The 14,366-nt window shown below is 49.6% G+C and overlaps 1 protein-coding gene across 1 annotated transcript in view; it reads right to left on the bottom strand.

The window, feature by feature from the left end:
- LOC144277905 (adhesion G protein-coupled receptor E3-like) overlaps positions 1-14,366 on the bottom strand; it is a 77,111-nt gene that overhangs the window by 23,004 nt on the left and 39,741 nt on the right.

Genomic DNA, 14,366 nt, shown 5'->3' on the forward strand with positions numbered 1-14,366 from the left:
GTCGGGCTCAACGGGTAGTGATCAACGGGTAGTGATGTCTAGTTGGCAGCTGGTATCAAGCGGAGTGCCCCAGGTGTTGCTCCTGGGGGCTGGTTTTATTTAATATCTTCATTAATGATCTGGGGGATTGCGTGGATTGCACCCTCAGCAAGTTTGCAGATGACACTAAGCTGGGGGGAGAGGTAGCTATGTTGGAGGGTAGGGATAGGATATGGAGCGACCTAGACAAATTGGAGGATTGGGCCAAAAGAAATTTGATGAGGTTCAACAAGGACAAGTGCAGAGTCCTGCACGTAGGAGGGAAGAATCCCTGCACCACTACAGACTAGGGACCGAATGGCTCAGCAGCAGTTCTGCAGAAAAGGACCTAGGGGTTACAGTGGACGAGAAGCTGGATATGAGTCAACAGTGTGCCCTTGTTGCCAAGAAGACCAATTCTATTCGACATTGGTGAGGCCTCACCTGGAGTACTGTGTCCAGTTTTGGGCCCCACACTACAAGAAGAGTGTGGAAAAATTGGAAAACGTCCAGCGGAGCGCAACAAAAATGATTAGGGGACTGGAACACATGAGTTATGAGGAGAGGCTGAGGGAACTGGGATTGTTTAGTCTGCAGAAGAGAAAACTGAGGGGGGATTTGATAGCTGCTTTCAACTACCTGAAAGGGGGTCGCCGCCGAGTATCATGTCCAGCCCTTTGTACAACCAGCAGCTCGTGGGCGCAGCACTGGAGCAGCGGTTTGCCTCCTGCGTCTTGTGGTAGGCGTTCCACAGCTCCTTCACTTTGACCCTGCACTGCAATGGGTCCCGGTCATGGCCCCTTTCTGTCATGCATCATGTAATCTGCCCGTAGGTGTCATAATTCCGGCGGCTGGAGCGCAACTTGGCCTGCAAAGCCTCCTCTCCTCAAATGCTGATGAGGTCCAGCAGCTCGGCATTGCTCCAAGCGGGGGATCGTCTGGTGCGTGGAGCAGGCCTGGCCACCTGGAAAGATGCACTGAGACCACTGCACGCGTCACCGAGCAAACAGGAAGGGGACTTTCAAAATTCCCAAGGAATTTACGGGATGAGGATGACGGTTGGTCACCTGAGGCCAGGGCAGTAGAGTTCAAACCGATGACCAGAGAGGCGAGAACAGGCACTGTGGGACACCTCCCGGAGGCCAATCGCAGGGCTGTAATTGGCCAGGGTGTCTACACGGGCACCGTGGCGCTGTACCCCTGGTGCAGAAAGCTCTACACCTCTTGTTAGACTTGCCAGTGTAGGCAGGGCCTAAGTTGTTTCCAGCAGACATCCTGGGCAGGGATTCAGTGAAGAATGAAACCTCATTTACTCACTACCCTGCCTTAAATAGGATTTACAGGTGGTGGGAATCCTTTGTTTCCCAGTTTGATCCCCACCCCCTATTAGTGGAAAAATACTATAGTCCAGTACCAAGTGACATGATCACATGACCCTGCAGGGTCAAAGCAGCATCCCAGGAAGCTTCTCAGGAAGGTGAGAGATTAGTATCTTCCAAGTTCTATTGTCCGTCTTCAATGGTCCATTAAGGTTGATTGCCTACTGTCCGGTGGATGTTCCCCAGGTGTAAACCCTCTTATAATTGTTACGTAGTCAATATTCCTAACTTCAGATTCAGAATTGAGAGATGCATACAAATAGGGTAATCATATGCAGTAAATCATAACCATATCCAATGATACCTTGCATGAAGCTTCTTGCATAGAACACATCTGTTATGCCATGTGGATATCATAACAATATCCTATGAAGAATACAGGGCGTAGCGTCACCTCTGGGTTTTCCCTTCTGTTGGTAAACCGTATGGTCAATTCCTCAACCACACTTTGGTTCATTATGCAGTATGCCCAAGAGACCAAATAACCTAAAAAGGTCTGTTTTATTCCTAAAAGTCTGTAATAGCTGAGGCTGGGTGACTGTCACGGAGGTCACAGAAGTCACGGATTCCGTAACTTTCCGTGACCTCCATGACTCATGATTTCTGCAGTGGCTAGGGCAGTCTTGGGCCACCGCACACCCCCAATTCCCCAGCAGCAGCAGTAGTTTGGGTGTGGGAGGGGGCTCAGGGCTGGGGCAGGGGGTTGGTATGCAGGGCAGTACTTACCTTGGGGCAGGGGCTTCATGGAAGCGGCCAGCATGTCCCTGCAGCTCCTAGGCAGAGGGGCCAGGGGACTCTGTGCACTGCCTCTGCCTGCAGGTACTGACCCCGCAGCTCCCATTGGCTGCAGTTCCCAGCCAACGGGAGCTGTGGAGCCGGTGCTCATGGGACGGGCAGCATGTGGAGTCCCCCAGCCTTCCCTCCCCCTAGGAGCTGAAGGGACAGCTCCGGCTAGCCCCGCCAACCCTCCCTCTGCCCAGCACCAGCAGGGGTCCTGGACCATGTGCTACCATCTCCCTCCCTCCCCACCAGAACCTACAACAGCCTCCTGGGCTGGCCCCGCCCCCCCGACCCATGGTTCGCCCCGGGCCACGTCCCTCCAGCACCCATGGTGCCCCCAGGCCACCACTGAAGAGCACCCACAGACCCCCGGCCCAAGTTTTAGTTGGGGGTATATATATAAGTCATGGACAGGTCACAGGCTGCCCGTGACCTGTCCATAACTTTTACTAAAAATACCTGTGACTAAAACATAGCCTTAGTAATATCATATCACCGGAACAGAGGTTCAATACAACTCCAGTTTCCGGGAACCCATCTCCTGCACCAGTGTTGAATTCACCTTACAAAGGCTTGCGTCCAAAGTCACACCCCTAGAGCTGTCCATTTTATACTCAACCTGTTTACAAGGAAAGAGGTACTGTATGCCTCCTCTGAGGCTAGTCTCAAGCTACCATCTTTCTACCTTGTTTTTCTGGTACCATACGGTACCCCTTGGCTCTTTGTTCTGGACTCAGGAATTCCAGGTACCAAGAGCATGACGGCACCTCCTAGGCTTGTCCCGTATATATTGTTCTTATTTTTGGGACATTCCAATGAGAGTAACTCCCTGCCTGTTACTACATATGTGCTGATCCTGACAGGTTTCCTGGCTAATGCGAGATATCATGGGATACTTAGCAAAGGTGAACAAGACTATAGAAAGACACAGGCCATCATTCCAGTCCATGTAACTGCTAGAAGTATATATACAAGAGAATGTTATATGCATTAAGCACATACTATCCATATTAATATATGTAATGTGAATCATACCTATTGATCATGTGATATATTAGCCTGGCATATATGGGTGAACACTTCAGAAATAGATTTAACCACCACCTAAACAATTCAGCTAGTCCTAAGGACCCAGATCCAATGACCCCACCCCTCCTTACAGGGCTGATAACCCCTTTGAGAGCTGCCAAGCCTGTGTCAGCTTTATGGCAGAGACACACTCTGTGTGGGACTCTCATGATGGGCACAAACAAGGCACATAGAATCATAGAATCATAGAATATCAGGGTTGGAAGGGACCTCAGGAGGTCATCTAGTCCAACCCCCTGCTCAAAGCAGGACCAATCCCCAATTAAATCATCCCAGCCAGGGCTTTGTCAAGCCTGACCTTAAAAACTTCTAAGGAAGGAGATTCCACCACCTCCCTAGTTAACCCATACAGCCTTAAGTTCTGTCAGCCTGGAACTTAACGAATGACACTTGAGTGCTCCCTGGTGGTAGAGAGGGGAACAGGATGAGGAGGAGAAATACTTGAGAGAAATAAAAAAATAAGTGTTCTAAAAATGTTATACACAGAAACAAGCAACAGAGAAAGGAGCGAGCGCGAGAGAGAGATGGTGTCTTCTGACCCAAGTCTATGGACCAAACTTTGCTTATTTACCCCACTGTGATTCTGGTGTAAATCCAATGAAGTCAATTCTTTCATTAAGAACTATTGTTCCTGTAGTAATATTTCGGAACCCCAGCTCTGTGCCACGACAGAAAGCTGGTTCAACCAGCTACCTGGAAATTCCCCTTGTGTAATGACTCTATGTTACAACCCCCGGGCACAGTGGTGAGGTGTATGGCCAGAGGTGAGCGGTATGGCCAATGTAGTCCTACCCTCTGGCTATTGCCAGCTGCTGGAATGGTTCCTTGGGACTACAGAGAGTTGAGGATGAATCAGGGAAGGCTTTGGGCTGCTCTGCTTCCAGGGACCAGACTGATCCGCAGTTATCCCCTGGGATTCAGTAACTGTGAAAGTGGTGGAAAACCATCTGGGACCCCTCCACGCTCTGGTCTCCTAGTGAGCCCATCTCAGATGAGCCCATCTCAGCCAGCCCCAGGAATCTGGCCAGGTAAATCTAAGGGTGTTTCAGTGAATCTGGATGGAGTCTCAGTTGGTGTAACGTGAGCATTGGAGGGAGCAGAGGAAATTGCACGTTACACCTAGGTGTAAATTCTAGCTCAAGGAGACATACCCGGGCTTCCTCTGACCTAGTTGGAATGCCAAAAATGGAAGCATGGCCACGCTTGGACAAGCAACAGGAGCGGCTCCCTGCCCCGACTACGATCCCATCCAAGACCACAGGTACGCACTCAGGCTGGCCAGCCCCTCCTGCCCCCATGGCAACACTTCTATTTCTAGCTAGATGAGAGCTAGGGCGACTATGTCTTCACGAGCTGGAACAGTCACCTTCCAGCCCCAGGACAGACCCGTGGGCCCCTCTGGACTCTCCTAGCCCCACCCGAGTTCAGCCCATGGACTTTGTTCCACTCACCCAATGGATACACGTCACCTCGGGTTCCCATGGTGGCTCAGACGCTGTCAGGGCAGGTCGAGTTCTGAGGATTCTGAGCTTTGCAACCTCCTTATCTTCAAGAACTTAGACAGGAAGCCAAGTCGACTCATGTCCTTTTGCATTATATCGTATCAACCGACAGTACTGCACACATGAAAGCACTATCTTCTCAGCATGCCCTGCTCTCCTTCCTTCTGCCCTACCACGTCTCCCAGCCCCATAATCATTCACCTTGCTGAGTACCTATGGGGGATACTGACCACAGTGCAGAGGACCTAGCATCACTTCACACAATCTTCACACAGAAATGTGGAGTTGCAAGGGACCTCAGGAGGTCAAACAATCCACCCCCATGCATGAGGCAGGACCAAGTGCACCTAGATCATCCCGAGCAGGTGTTTTTCCAACCTGTTCTTAAAACCCCCCCAATAACAGGGATTCCACAACCTCCCTAGGTCACCTGTTCCTGTGATGAACCATCTTTAGAGTTAGAAAGTTTTTTCCTAATATCTAACCTAAATCTCCCTTGCTGCTAACTAAGGCAATTCCTTCTTGTCCTCCCCTTGGTGCACATGGGCACCAATTGATCACAGTCCTCTTTATAACAACCTTTTGCATATTTGCAGATTGTTAGCATGTCCCCCCCGTGCCATCTCTCCTCTGAACAAAACATGCCCAATTCTTTCAATCTTTCTTCACAGGTCATTTTTTCTAAACCTCTGATCATTTCTGTTGCTCTCCCCTGGACTCTACAATTTGTCCTCATCCTTCTTGAAGTGCAGCACCCAAATCTGGACACGGTTCTCCCATGCCGAGTAGAGGAGAACAGTCACCTCCCATCTCTGACCCACCCCACTCCTGTTAATACATCCCAGAATGACACTTGCCTTTTGTCAACAGCATCACACTGTAGACTCACATTCCATTAGTGGTCCACCAGAAACCTTGCACTCTTTTCTGCAGTGTTGCTGCCGAGCCAGTGAGTCCCAATACCTACCCTGTGAGTAAGGACTTCCAACTAGCTTTGCACCCTCCTTCTGGTAATTTTTCATCTACTCCATATTTCCTTAATGTCATGTGGGACTGTGTCAAAAGACTTACTAAATTCAGGATACATCACCTCCACCGCTTCCCCCCATCCACTAGACTGGGTACCCAATCAAAGAAGGCAATTATGTTTGTTTGGCATGACTTGTTCTTGACAAATCCATGTTGGTTATTACTTATCACTTATTATCCTCTAGGTTTTAATAAATTGGTAGTTCAATCATTTGTTCCACTATCTTTCTGAGTACTGAAGTTAGGCTGTCTGGTCTGTTCTTCTCTAAGAGCTCCTTTTTACCTTTTTTTGAAGTGTGCCCTTGTGATGAACCTCACCCATCCTCCATGAGTTCTGGAAGATAATCGCTAATGGTTCGGCGATTGCTTCAGCTAGTTTCTTAAGTACTCTAGGGTGAATTTCATCAGAACCAGCCGAGTTGCATAGATCTAACTTAGTTAAATATTCTTGATCTGTTAACTTATCTGTTATTTCCCTGTTCTGGCCAGTATTTCATCCCCTTCATTAAAATTAACTGGTGTGAAGTATCTGGTCACAACCTTTTAAATCCTGCATTCAGTGAAACTTAAGAGGTGCCCATACTGAGTGGTTAGTTGCTAACATAATGGTTGGAGGTATCAGTGTCCTGGGGTTAGAATCATAGAATATCAGGGTTAGAAGGGACCTCAGGAGGTCATCAAGTCCAACCCCCTGCTCAAAGCAGGACCAATCCTCAATTTTTGCCCCAGATCCCTAAATGGCCCCCTCAAGGATTGAACTCACAATGCTGGATTTAGCAGGCCAATGCTCAAATCACTGAGCTATCGCTCTCCCTGCACTTACTGCTGTAAGTAGTCTTCTAAGGTGGTGCAGTTGTAATGCTTAAGTCATTTTCTGAGACGTAGCTCTTCTTAACAAAAAACAAACAAAAGAACAGATCTTTATCCGGATCACAGTGTGGCTCCTTATGCGTGAGATGGTGTTGTCCAAGTCACAGGTGTAATTATAGCTCTTGTCTGCAGCTGTCGTCTTGGAGATGCAGACAGAACATCAGGACTTGGGGCTCTCCAGTCCTCCCATCCTGTTGTGTGTGAGCTCCTGGTGAAGAGAGGCAGAGAAATACACTCAAGCTCCTCCTCCTATGATCACTCTCATGTGTGGATCTTACCAGGTTCCCTTTTCTTGTGGCTCCCACCTAGAGGAACAGCTCTGGTCCAATCCGTGTCATAAACATGCTTCCTCCAAATAGATCAACCTTCCACTGAGAAAAAACACTGCACACATGTGGGTTTTGCCCATATAAAGTTTCTGCTCAGTGACTTCCCCTTTCTCAGACGTTTCCTGGTGACTAGCTCTGTCCTGTTTGGATTGTGCTGAGCAGTGTGGTATGGTTCACCTGCCTTCTTTCCTCCTCTGTCAACTTGAGAACAACACATCCCTAGGCACCCTTAAGGGTTAGATTCACAAACACAAGTTCCAGTGTAGAACTACAGATATTCCCAGATCCCCAACTGGTGTAAATTGGCCTCGGTCCAAAGGAGTCCACACACCCATTTACACCAGCTGAGGATCCAGCTTTATATTATGAACTGCCACCTGCTCTGGGGTGGGGTCGTGCCCAGAATGAGCCCAGGGATTAGAAATGGGGCGTTTATTAAAAATGAGGACGCTCGTCAGAAACGACCCTCCGTCTACCCTGAGGAAACTGAGCTCAGACTCAGGGCGGAGGCTGCTGGAACCAGACTACCAAGCCAAGGACGGAGGCAAATCCCAGACACCAAGAACTAGTGAGGCTCCCTGCTTACCCCTGGCTGAGTTACACATCCCCGTACGCCACAGACTGCGCCCTGCGACCTGAACGCTGCTCCCCTCCCCAGCTCAGTTCTCCCCCAGCTCTCGTGGCTGTGGCTGTTTGGAGCCGTAGCTGGTGTTGTTGGCAGAGTCATTTGGCGAAGGGCTGAGTGCACATGGCTGGCGAAAGGCTGGCGTTCCTGGAGGGGGCCAGCGCTAAGCTTGCAGGGGGTGGTGCAGCAGTCAGGGTAACCGTGCAGCCTGCCTGGAGTGGAGAAGTTGCGGGCATGTGCTGGTAGCTGGCTGAACTTTTTATTTCCCTTCTTTGGTGCGTTTCGTTTCCAAAGTCTTTTTCATGTTTCGCTGGAGGTTGCAGGGGAGGGAGCGGGAGAAGAAGAGCTGTTGATGGAGAATGCTTTATCCAGCAGCTGCACGAGTTCTTCTCTGCCGGAGGAGACACTCTGGCAGAAAAGCAGCCCTGAACAGAGAAGATTTTAGATGGTCCCACCCCCACAATCAGGCTTGGGTGAACCCACTTCCCCCATCAATCAGGTTTTGAGCAGCCGGCCTCCACTCACCCAGTGACGTTTGTGGATGCCTGGCCTCCATCCATAAGGTTTCTGGGCACAGTTGCTGTTACAGCCAGTGAGAGTGAACAGGGAATAGGAACCGTGATATTTGCTATATGCCCTGCTGGTCTGAGCCCCTGAGCCCCTCAGCTCCCTGTGTATGGACACTGACTGCATGTCCCCGAGGGGGGAAGAGGGGGAGTGGGGGCAGGAAGAGGCAGGGTGTGGGCAGGGTGGGGGCACGAAGAGGTTGGGTGTGGCCTTCTTGAAAGGGGTGGAATGAGGGCGGGGCCTGGGTCAGAGAGAAGGTCCAGCAGCCCCAGGGAAATCACATTGTCTGCGCCTCTGACGGGGCCCCTTCCCAGGGTCTGCACTCTGAGCAGGGACACACTGTGGTGTGATGCTTGAATGTATCCCCATGTGCCACAAGCTAGTACAGTGTGTGTTGGGACCCCCTCTGGCAGCGGCTCCACATCGGATGACAGCCCAACTACTGCTGCCGGCCAACAGAGCTACTCCTTTAGCTCAAGTGGTTCGAGGTCTTTGCTGCAGGGGTCAGATATTCAAACCCTGCTGATGACACCTGGTGGGAGATTACACACAGCTGCAGCGTTGCCAGCTCCAGGTGGTTGAATTAAAGCCCCAGCTCCTGGAGTCATGTGATTAGGTGAGACTCTCAGCTTTCATTTAAAAAATGGAGACAGTTTCTAGTTGCAGAGAAAAGCCTGAGAAAGTGACGCGACCATTTTTAAAAAGAAATGGAGTACTTGTGGCACCTTAGAGACTAACCAATTTATTTGAGCATGAGCTTTCGTGAGCTACAGCTCACTTCATCAGATGCATACTGTGGAAACTGCAGCAGACTTTAAGGTGCCACAAGTACTCCATTTCTTTTTGCGAATACAGACTAACACGGCTGTTACTCTGAAACCGACCATTTTTAAGCCAATCTCATGGGTTTTCTTTAACATTTAGGGTTGGCCAGACTGCGCCAGGGCAGGGGTGGCTCAGAGAGGAGTGGGAGATTGTCTCCCCCAGACACGAGTGAGCAGTGGGAAGCTGGGAAATAGAAATGCAGTATTCCTCCCTGGGCCATGACTCCAAACTGAAAACCCATCCCTACTCTGAGTCCTCCAAAACCATATAAACAACAGCTGACATCTGTCCCTCTTTCTAGACGCAGAGATGTCCAGGGAGCTGGAGCAGATGTGGACTGATCAATCAGTGCTCAGAGCCAGTGATAAGAATTCAGCTTACTCCCAGGTGTCCGTTTGTTGGTATTGCTGTTGTTACCCCTTTGGCCCAGCAGCCAGGTTCCTTGCTCAGAAATCTCCACAGCTGCCCCTCCAGAGAGCTCTGTGCCCGGGGAGCTCTGTCTCCGCTCTTCCCGGGTCCCACTCACAGCTCCTTCAGAAGGTGAGGGCAGGCGGGGGTGTGGAGGGGGGCTCAGTCAGAGGAAGGCCAGGGTGGGGGAACAGGAGTAGGAAGCTGAGATGGGGCTGGAGTATCCCAGCCCTGGGTGGCCAGGGCAATCTGGGATCCCCCCCACACCAGTTCCAGCCTGAGCAAGCAGCATTTGGGATTCATTCCCTGAGATGGAGGCATCGAGGCAGGAAACCCAGGGCCAAGCCCCACCCTTGAGGACTCCTGGCCAGGACGCAGCCAATACCCCCAGAGCCTGCGCTGAGGGCTCTGTATGCACCAGGGGCCCATTCTGAATGGCGGGGTGGGGGTGGGGGGGAAGCTGATTAACCCTTTAGTGCCGGGGATTCTCAGGCCAGTGTGTTCCCAGTCTGAGCTTCGGGGAACAGTCTGGGTTGGGCTGCTACAGAGAGGCTGTTTCTTGTGCCCCAGAATCATTTGGGGAAAAGCTGGGAGAAGACTGGGGATGGGGGCTATCAAGGCTGAGTCCCCACTCTGGCACTTGGAGTGCAGAAGGTGGGGGCCCACAAGGATTCTAAAAATTAATACTGGCCACTCCAGGGTTGTATTAAACTCCCAAGGTTACAGCTTTTCTCTGAGCTTGGCTTGATAAACACTGCCACCACCCAAATGCAAAAAAGGCCCCTTGGACCCAGGAAGGAGCACTTGGGAATTCCTCCTTGTGGGGTACTCTCAAGCCCTTTCACCCCTCCCCCCCGGGGAAGAGCTGAGAAAGAAAACAAAGGAAAGCAGCTGTTGCCACCAGCTAATCCAACAGCAGATACACAAACCTCTTAGGACACAAAAATCCAAATCCTGTTTTTAAAAAAGGTAAAATTTATTAAAAACACAAAGAAAGAAAATACATCCGGAACTTAGGCTTTTGCTCGATTTGAAAAGAACAATTCCAAAAATTAAGCACCCAAAATAGATTTCTTGGGGGTTCATCTTAAAGGTTACAAGCAAACAAAAGAATCTGGGGTTAGCAGAGAGGAGAGCCACAAGCCAAAATAAAGAAATAACCTGATTGCATCTAGCTAAACATTCCCTGTCCCAATGAGTCCTGCTCGGTATGGAAAATAATTTTTAATACCTTTATGTATGCAGTAACATAAAATCCCTTCTGGCCAGATGTACTGCAACACTTTACCTGTAAGGGGTTAAGAAGTTCAAATAACCTGGTTTGCACTTGACCAAGAGGACCAATAAGGAAAGAAGATACTTTCAAATCTGTGGGGGAGGACGGTTTTGTCTCTGCTCTCTTTGTTTGTTCCCTCTCCGGACGGTAAAACATCTCCTGAAAACATACCTGAAATAATTCATCTAAGATTACAAAAACTGTAAGTAAGGCAAGGAAATGCATTAGATTATCTTTTGTTTTAGCTTGTGAATTGTCCCTATGCTAAGAGGTAGTTTAATTCTGTTTTGTAACTGGGAAGCAGAGTCAGAGGGGAGTCCTCTGTGTTTAAAATCTTTTTATTTACCCTGTAAAATTACCTTCCATCCTGACTTTGCCGGTGTGATTTTCTTACTTTTTTTAAGAAATAAAATACTTCTTTTAAGAACCTGATTGATTTTCAGTGTCTTAAAACCCAAAGGGTTTGGTCTGTGTTCACACTGTAACCAATTGGTTAGCATATTATTCTCAAGCCTCCCCAGAAAAGGGGGTGAAGGGGCTTGGGGGAATATTTTGGGGGACTAGGGACTCCAAGTGACCCTTTCCTGCATTTTTGTGTGAATCACTTGGTGGTGTCAGCAATACCGTTCAAGGACAAGGAAAGGAATTTGTGCCTTGGGGAAGTTTTTAACTTAATCTGGTAAAATATAAACTTAGGGGGTCTTTTATGTGGGTCAGGGCTGAGGCAGGGGGTTGGAGCGCAGGGAGAGGCTGAGGGGTGCAGGTGCCGAGCAGCGCTTAACTCAAGTGGCTCCCGGAAGCAGTGGAATATCCCTTCTCCAGCTCCTAGGCAGGGGCGCAGCCAGGTGGCTCTGGATGCTGCCCCATCTGCAGGCACCGCCCCTGCAGCTCCCATTGGAGCACCGGAGAGGGCCATTGGAGCACCCCAGCTGGAGCAGGGTCAAGCCGCATGGCGTGGCGTGTGACCCAGCGCCCTGGCAGGTCTGAGACACCATGGCAAGGAGAAATTTGTGCTGCCATAGCCCATGTAGGTGGCAGCTTCTACCACTGATAATGTGACATCCTCCACTGCATGGGTGTGAACTGAGGGCCTGTAACAGTAATGTCTTGGCCCAGTGGTTAGAGCCCTGCTCTGGGACTCAGTAGTGCTGGCTTCCATCCCTGACTGTGCTGCTGGGTGGCCTTGGTCAAGTCACTGCTCCGCTCTGTGCCTCTGGTTCTCCTTCTGCAAAATGGCCAAATGATGCTTTGTAAAGTGCTTTCTCTCCCCTGATGAAAGGTACTATCTCCAAGCTGGGCCAAAGGAGCAGCTCCATTAACTGGTAGTAGGTTGTTATCCCCTAGTGGCCCAGTAATGAGGCTGCTCTGCTAGCAGTTGACACTCTCCCCAGCCCTTTGTTCATTTGGATAATTCAAGATATAAGCAGAGTCCGGATGAGCTCTCCCCTAACATCTGGTGGTGAGCCCTGGAAAAGGACTTCAGGGGCTGATCTTGTTTGCATGGGCACACCCACCCTGCCTAACATGATGGGACTACTTGCCCAAATGGTCACTTTGGCTGCTGTAGGATCCCCAGTCTCTGTGTTATTGGGGAAGGAGTAATACAGGTTGTTATCCTGGTTATGTGAATCAAGGACAGTAGAACCGTACTGGGCATTTTATGTCTGAGGGACTCACCCTCAACTAAATAGCCCTGACCAGGCAAGGGATCTGGGTTCCAAAGCCCAGTGAATTAGGAGAAGATGGGGAGTAGGTATTTGTACCTGGTGGTAGGGGGTCTGAAACGCTACCTTGACTGGTTCTCTTTCCACTGTGTAATCATAGAGCTAATTTAGACTGAAGTAAGAGTCTTGTTACATGTAGCAGAGCTGAAATCATTGATACCTTGGTCAAAGCATTAGATCTGTTCTGGTGCAAGAAAATTATCCATGTTTACCAGCAGTGAGGCTCCCCTGCTGAGAGCTGAAATCACTGAGAGCTGTGTTAAGTGCAGGGGGCCTGAAGACATATTGGTGAGTGGCTAGTGAGATGACTAGCAGAGAAGTGTGGCCAGCTGGGTGGCTAGTGGGAGAGGCATGGCCAGCTGGGTGGCTGGCGAAATGGCTGGTGGAGAGGACGGGAGCAGAACCCCACAGAGAGGAGTGGCAATTGGTGGTCGAGGGCCTGAGCAGTGGAGAGTGTGAGGTGCCTCCATACCTCCCCCCTTCCACCCAGGCTGGGAGGTGAACGCTGCAGATGAACTTCTGAACTCTGGGGCTGCACTGACCAAGGACAGCAACTGTGAGTTGGGTGACCTTTGGGTTGCTGGACTTAAGACCCTGAGGGGAAAAGGACATTGCCCAACTTACTTGGGGGTGGGTCTTTTGTTCTTGGTTTGTGTTATGAATCCTGTTTGTGGTGTTTCCCCAACCTAACGCTGCATTGTTTCCATCCTTTATTAAAAGGCTTTTGCTACACGCAGACTCCGTCCTAGCGAGAGGGGAAGTATTGCCTCTTAGAGGCGCCCAGGGCAGTGGTATGTATTTGTCCCAGGTCTCTGCGTGGGGGCTTGAGCCAGTTTTGCATTGTGTTAGTGAAACGGAACGCCTAGATACTGAACCCGGCCCTTGTTGCTGACAAGTCTGACGGGCAGAAGGGTTACATAAATAAAAGACAAACGGAGCGATATTCCTCAGGGGCTGCTTCAATAAAACCTACTCCCTCTTTAGGAGTATAGTTTTAGTGAAAGTCAGGACAGGTCACAGGCTTCTGTGAATTGTTGTTTATTGCCCGCGACCTGTCCGTGATTTTTACTAAAAATAGCTTTGCCTTATTCATGGTCAGAAGCTTTTGAATTTTGGTTGTGGGGTTTCCCATATTGCTGTCAGGTTCCTTTCCCCTTTTTATTGAAAGTTCTCTTTGTTATACACAGACTCAGTGCTTGTGACAGGGGATGTAATTGCCTCTTAGAGGCACCTGGGGTGGTCTGAAGTTTTCCCAGATTACTGGGTGGGGGTGTGACAGGTTCGGTCACAGAGATCCCCTTGGGACTGTCACCTGATGTGCTGAAATTACCTCTGAGTCAGTTTTCCCTGCCACCTTGGGACTCCAGAAACCGGCCTTGTTGAGCCAGACACTCCAGCCCACTGCAACACAGACTCAGGGTCTGGGCCATGCCCCCAAAGCTGAAGACTTTAACTAATAACAGCTCAGCAGGTTACCTGTCTCCAGCACCCAGATACCCAGCTCCCAATGGGATCCAAACCTCAAATACATCTGTTTTACTCTGTATAAAGTTTACTCATGGTAAATTCGTAAATTGTTCGCCCTCTGTATCACTGATAAAGAGATATGTACAGCTGTTTGCTCCCCCAGGTGTTAATCACTTACTCTGGGTTTATTAATATTCAAAAGTGATTTTATTAAGTATAAAGAGTAGGATTTAAGTGGTTTCAAGTAATAACAGCCAGAACAAAGTAAGTCACAAAGCAAAATAAAACAAAATATGCAAGTCTAAGCCTAGGACATTAAGAAACTGATTACAGGTATCAAGTATCAGAGCGTGAGCTGTGTTAGTCTGTATCCACAAAAACAACGAGGAGTCTGGTGAAAACCTTAAAGGCTAACAGATTTATTTGGGCATAAGCTTTCAAGGGTAAAAAACCCACCCACTTGCATCTGAAGAAGTGG

This window comes from Eretmochelys imbricata, chromosome 20 (genome assembly GCF_965152235.1).
Source record: "Eretmochelys imbricata isolate rEreImb1 chromosome 20, rEreImb1.hap1, whole genome shotgun sequence".
NCBI classification, from domain to species: Eukaryota; Metazoa; Chordata; order Testudines; family Cheloniidae; genus Eretmochelys; species Eretmochelys imbricata.